We start from the raw sequence: 6,639 nt of genomic DNA, 5'->3' as shown, positions 1-6,639 counted from the left end.
TCTCATTCCCTTTAAACCCGATCGGTAGTGCGGCCAACAGCAACCCCCACCCCCACCCTATGTATACAATATATATATATATATATACAGACGCTCCCCTACTTACGAACATTCGAGTTGCGAACAACGGTACATACGAACATTTCTGCGCGTACAGTATGTCGAAAAATGTTTGGAAAGAAATGCTGTAAGTTAGATTTTGTATTGCGCGTAGTGCTTATTTCCGCCGCTAATACCGATGATTGGCGCTGTGAGACGACGAAGAATCTCTCATGATATAAAATCCTCCTCTTCCTCCTCCTCCATCATCTCCTTAAGCATCGAGTACATCTTCCAAAAGTAAGTTAAACTTCATTTTATTTATCTTATTACGTGCATGTACATACTGTGTGTGTGTGTGTCTCGCTCTCTCTCTCTAACATACGTAGTACAGTACAGTACTGTACGTATTCTCTCCATTTTATTAAGTTTTTTTCAGTACAAACCAATGCAGGTTACTTGTACAAGCCTTAAACATACTTATATAAACCTTCAATATACTTATATAGGCTTTAAACATAAATTATAATACAAAATATAGCACTGAAGCAACTTACGAACAAATTCACCTTACGAACGATCGTCCGGAACGTAACTCGTTCGTAAGGTGGGGAGCGTCTGTATATATATATATATATATATATATATATATATATATATATATATATATATATATATATATATATATATATATATATATATACATATGTATATATATACACATATATACATATACGTATATATATATGTATATATGTATACATATATATATATATATGTATATATATATACATATGTATATATGTATATATATATATATATGTATATATATATGTATATATATATGTATATATATATATGTATATATATATATACGTATATATATATATGTATATATATATATATGTATATATATATATATGTATATATATATACTAACTAAAATACCACACATTCACTAATATATATATATATTTTTTATCATTTTAACAAAAAACAAGTTGCAAACTGAATAAAAGCACATTTGTAAGTACATCATACAAATATATCATATACACATATATACATATACGTATATATATATGTATATATGTATACATATATATATATATATGTATATATATATACATATGTATATATGTATATATATATATATATATATATATATATATATATATATATGTATATGTATATATATATGTATATATATATATGTATATATATATATACGTATATATATATATGTATATATATATATGTATATATATATACTAACTAAAATACCACACATTCACTAATATATATATATATTTTTAATCATTTTAACAAAAAACAAGTTGCAAACTGAATAAAAGCACATTTGTAAGTACATCATACAAAGGTCAATACAAAGAGAGTCTTGGAGCACGTTCTTGCTGAATTTTCTGATTTCTCATGCATGATTACAAAGGAACTTTTCGTGTGGCAATTTTTTTTTTCTTGAAAATTTGCCGCTGTTTCCAAATTGTATGACCTTTAGGGCAATCAATTGAATACTTAAGTAGAGTGCCACCATACAGCATTGTGTGAGGGAGGTACACAGACTTCCCTACTTTGCCAGATAATGCATAAGATTCTTTCCTTTGCACCTCTTTGCAAGTTAGAAGAGCTTAAACAGTGGTGAATTGTTGCTACGGCATTATATGTTTCGACCATATCAGATAAAAACACAACAAAGATTTCAGTTTGATAGTTTAATAGAGCATAAGATTACTGTTGAAGGCTACATAAAGCACTAGCGAAAGTTCTGTCCTTAGTGGCGTATCCGTCATAACATAATCACAAAGAGCTTTGATGAGCTCCAGTGCCCTTGGATTGTGAACACGTGTCATTACACTCTCTGTCCCATCACACACACGTCATTACATTGATATTAAAAAGCCTTAATGCCTCTTTAGTTTCGGAAAACTGTATTTTGGTCCCCATTTCTGGTATATCTGTCTTGTGTTTGATGGATTTTGCCTTTTTACACAATGTAGGTTCTTGGATGTCACAGAACCACAAGCTATGTAATGTTTTGACAGAGCTTGACCTACACAACTATTTGATTCCAATGAATGAAATGTTGTCATTATGTTTAGTTTTCTATACATTGCGGCGATGGAGCTTTGCCATGTGTGATGATTTCATCTGGGTAATCTTGGAGCCCGTGTGACACTTGTAGATTTTGCTACTCATAATTACATCAGGTATGAAGTTTAGATCTGTATGTTCCAGGGAGTCGGGGGCTAATTAAAGAAGTGTTTGATGTAAAGGAGTCAGGCTTTTGGCTGTAACTCATAACAGGCATGATTGAATAGAGCACAGAATACTGTTTTTACGAGGGAAACCTCAACCATCTGCAGTTGTGGCAGGCCACAATTCTCACAATACCGAGCGGCCCACATGAGAGCAAAGAGAGAGGGATTGCTTACATTTGGTTAGTGCGCCATTACAAGATTTTTGTTGGAATTCAAACAGAATGCATTAGTGTGAGCTTTAGAAAACATATGGATTTTGTATGTGTGTGTTTGTGTTTTATGTCTAAAGCTTCTATTCAATGTGCTTTGAAATGTGAAATTATTGCAACACATATTTTGGGTCAAAATTGAACATGGATTTGTTCTTTAAAAAAAAAAGAAGTCCCAGTTAGTCTATAAATAACGGTGTTTTTTCAAGATTGCCTTGTAAATATCTGACATGTTTATTTGGTAGAAGTAACAATCAGAGAGCTGGCAGGTGGCAGAGAAAACTTGGTCTCATTCACCTACAGATCCAAATCTGCACTTTTTGTTTTCTTGCATGTAGTACATCTGAGTAGGAAAATGTTTTTGTTTTCTATCACTATACTATTGTATAAATTAGTAGGACCTAACCCTTATAAAAGGAATGCTCACTGGATTAGAACAACTGAACTCTTTAACTTTTGCGTTTTCATTTTAATTAGAGCTCTTAAACGATTATTTATTAAAATCAGAGTAATCACATCTTAGAATTTTGATTAATTACGATTAATCACTTAAAAAGGTTCTTTTATCAACATGTTTTTTGCCCGCCAAATTTGAACAGCATGTGTTATATGTTAATTATTTTTACATCTAATGTTATGAGGACATCTTCAACATCTTTTTGATCAGCATTTTTGAGCACACGCTCTTATCCCCCTTCTTTTTCTAATCAATTGTTTACTTCAATAATTCAAAATGAAAAAAAAAAATACCCCAATATATTTACATGAACAAATACTCTGAATGTCTTACGCAAAAACATTTAAAATTATTTTCTTTTTTTTTTCTTAAGAGCTCAGTATTGTTCATTCGGTAATTTTACCGATTTGACATCATCATCATTGCTCTTTTTTTATTTTTATTTTTATTTTTTATTTTGTATGTGGGTGAGGATGTGCATGTGCGTGTGAGTGTGTGTGTGTGTGTGTGTGTACTCATTAGTTCACCTAAAACCTATTAAAAATCCCATAACGTTCCCCTAAACCAAATACTTCAGAATCCAGCTAGAGTTGTGAGGTTATCAGGAGACCAGAGGAAGGATCAAAGAAAAGAAAGGAAAGTGAAATCCAGCACCGACCAGACATTACCTACTACCCACCGGGTTACCAACCAGAGTTTTTCAGCAACCCCAGAAACATCTAAATTCCAACAAATTAGGGAGACCTCAAGAGACCAAAGGAGAGACTGAGGAAAGGAAGGAAGGATAGATGAAGCAGAGTGAGATCCACAGACATCAGCCTCCACCGATTAAACGACCAGGGGAGGAAGCAGATTGTGTTTGAATTTCGATAGATGCTAGTGTGGTGGATCTGGCATGCATGAAAACCTCCACCAAAGAGGGAAGCCAACGACCCCGGCCAGGACAAGTACAACACCTCAGGGCCCCCCAGGCCACGACAGCGCCAAGGGACAACCCCCAGGCTCCTCTTTTCACTACATTTTTTAACCAGGAAAATCCCATTGAGATCCGCAGATCTCTCTTTCATAATATTTAAGTGAGTTTGCTTTTTCTTTGACAAATGATAATTAAAATATTTTTGTATCGCCTGTCAAGATTTGTGTGTTTTGGGTTCATTGTGTGATGATTTTGTCAGTTACTATGCAGTTGCTATGGTCCTTCATTTGTCACATTTAGGTACTGTATTTAAGTGCTGTATTCGTCACGCTTATTTTGCCATATAATAGGCCTTTATTCTATCAAATAGAATCGAGCATGGTTCTAGATGGAGTTACTGAGCGACACTTTTGTTAGTACGTCGATGTTTCTCTGCTTTCAGCTCAGATTCTTTGTCAAGGTTTCTCCATCACGTTTTCTTCGAGGTCATCTAAATCCAGGCCTCTCTGTTATTTCGTATTTTTGTCTTCTATGTCTTATCAGCGTTTGGGTCTAAATTCCGTACCTCACGTGCCAAGATCTTCAATCAGATGTAATGCTATTTTTCTTAGCCCTGTAATGATAACCACCACCATACGCTGTATTTCAAGATATGACTACATAAAACTAGTCCTGAGAGTCAGCAAAGTGGCATCACAGCATTGTATAATGAAGTGATGCCACACCTAAATGGGACGGAAACTTGCATGGTTGGGCACGATTCAAATGGCCTAGTGTGAGTGCACCCTTACTTAAAAAGGTTAAGCACTGTTTGCATTTTTAATATCCCACATATCAAGGCAGAGCAAGATCCACCTGAATGCTACAAAAATTACTATCAGGGCTCAAGGTGTTTGTCAAATCTGTGTCTCTATTGGGACACAGTCTGACATCTGTAATGCATTTTTTCAGTTCTTTTTGCATGATTAAGCAAACTTGGCATGCAGGTGCTGCCCAGTGGACTGCACCAGTACAACAATATTCCCAGAACAAATTAAAGTAGCTGTCGTATGGATCGGTCTCGCCCTGTCTTTCTTGCTCGCTTGCGCACACACGCATCAACAAACACAAATCAAGCAAGTTGGTTCTACCATGTTGCTAAAATTGAGGCAGTGCAGCAAATTCTCTAACCCAAATCACTCAAATCCTGCTCTAAGACTAATGAAGGGGCCTTAAGTGACATCATTAATGTGCTAACTAGTTTTGGTCCTCTGCAGTCTCATGACTTATTCAGTTGGACCGAGGGAAACACACAGACAGTCATAGTCAGACAGAGGTGAAACACACTTCACACTCTCAATTACGCAGTGGAGCTCATCACTTGGCAATCTGTCCCGATCGTTTTAATTGGCTTGTAATATTGCCTCTGATCTCGTCGCCCAATTAACAGGCCAGTCTGGCAGTCGGGCTTGGAGGCCCGATGAGCATGTGATGCCTCCCTGTCCCTGCCATATGGTACGGCACCCACTTAGAGGCCTTACTGTGCCCCCAACATAGCTTTATGTTCCTGAATGTGTGTGTATGATGGGGGAAATCACAAGTTTAATTTTACATGGTGGGTGATGCAGTTCATGGATAATATACTTTATTTCATGATATAGAATAAATCCTTTTACAATATTCACAAATAGTTTTTGCTGAATACTGGAAGAATATAATCTATCTAGAATATAATCAAACTATAATATAATATAATGTCTAAAATGTATTTGGAATCTGAAGGAAACAAACTCCCAAGTTGATTGCCCAAAAGTTGTGTTGTTTTATAGGCTATATAAAGCCACGTGCTCGCAACGTTTAACGTATCAATTGATTGTTTTTTTTAATGCGAGAGCCCACACAATATTTCCACTGACAATCTTGAGCGACCTCTCAGGATATCCAGACTGCCAGAAAATACAAAGACGAAAGTAGTTGTAGTAGAAGAAGAAATAGAAGAAGCTAGGCTAACAATTAGCTAATCGGGTAACTGCATTGTGCTGAGAAACAGTTCTCCTTGTCATTTTTAATGTGTTGAATGACTTTGAATTGAACATGTCATACAAACACTCAATGCTAACAGTTGCTCCTTTGTGCTAGAGAAAATGGATCGACATTGTTATTACTGTAATCCTTGTGATTATCATGGGAAGAATACCCAAATTATTGAATTCACGAGTAAAAAAAAAAAGTTTTTACAGGTATGTAGTCACATAAATATTTGATAGGCCTACTATACATCCTCCCAACTCTCACTTGAGTTCAGGTCAGTTTAAAATTCATCGCCATCCTGTAGTCAAAGCTGTCCCTCCACTAGAGAGAGGAGAGCAGCAGGAGCACATAATCTCTTTTCATTCCTCCCTTTTTTCCCACAGGACGAGGTGCTATAACTCTGAGAACATCCGGCAAGTCAGATCACTGCAAATCTTTCGATTTCACAGTTTAAAGGTGTTAAACTTGTTACTACTTTGCCATTTGACCGGAGTAAAAACTAGAACGTACTTGGCTCATGGGCTAGTGTCAGGCCAACATCCTTGGATGCTGAATGCTTGGCGTGTCTCAAGTGATGGCACAGCATGCAGGCTTGCCCAGAAACAGAGCAGCTCCACAACAGAAAGAGACAAGAAGATCATTGGAAGTGACAAATGACAAATGCTGGGATACATTTCCACCACAGAAAGAAACGAGACAAGGACAGGACTGAGTGAGGAGAGAGAGCCT

General features: G+C 35.9%; 1 long non-coding RNA gene across 1 annotated transcript; it reads left to right on the top strand.

Moving 5' to 3' along the window:
- Positions 1–2,370: 2,370 nt before the first annotated feature.
- LOC144055380 (uncharacterized) lies at positions 2,371–4,118 on the top strand. The gene is made up of 2 exons (XR_013294855.1): positions 2,371–2,497; positions 3,562–4,118. It is a non-coding gene; the product is annotated as an uncharacterized LOC144055380 (long non-coding RNA).
- The last annotated feature ends 2,521 nt before the right edge of the window (positions 4,119–6,639 follow it).

The sequence above is a fragment of the Vanacampus margaritifer genome, chromosome 7, assembly GCF_051991255.1.
Source record: "Vanacampus margaritifer isolate UIUO_Vmar chromosome 7, RoL_Vmar_1.0, whole genome shotgun sequence".
Lineage (NCBI taxonomy): Eukaryota > Metazoa > Chordata > Actinopteri > Syngnathiformes > Syngnathidae > Vanacampus > Vanacampus margaritifer.
This window is presented reverse-complemented; position numbering and strand designations above follow the sequence as displayed.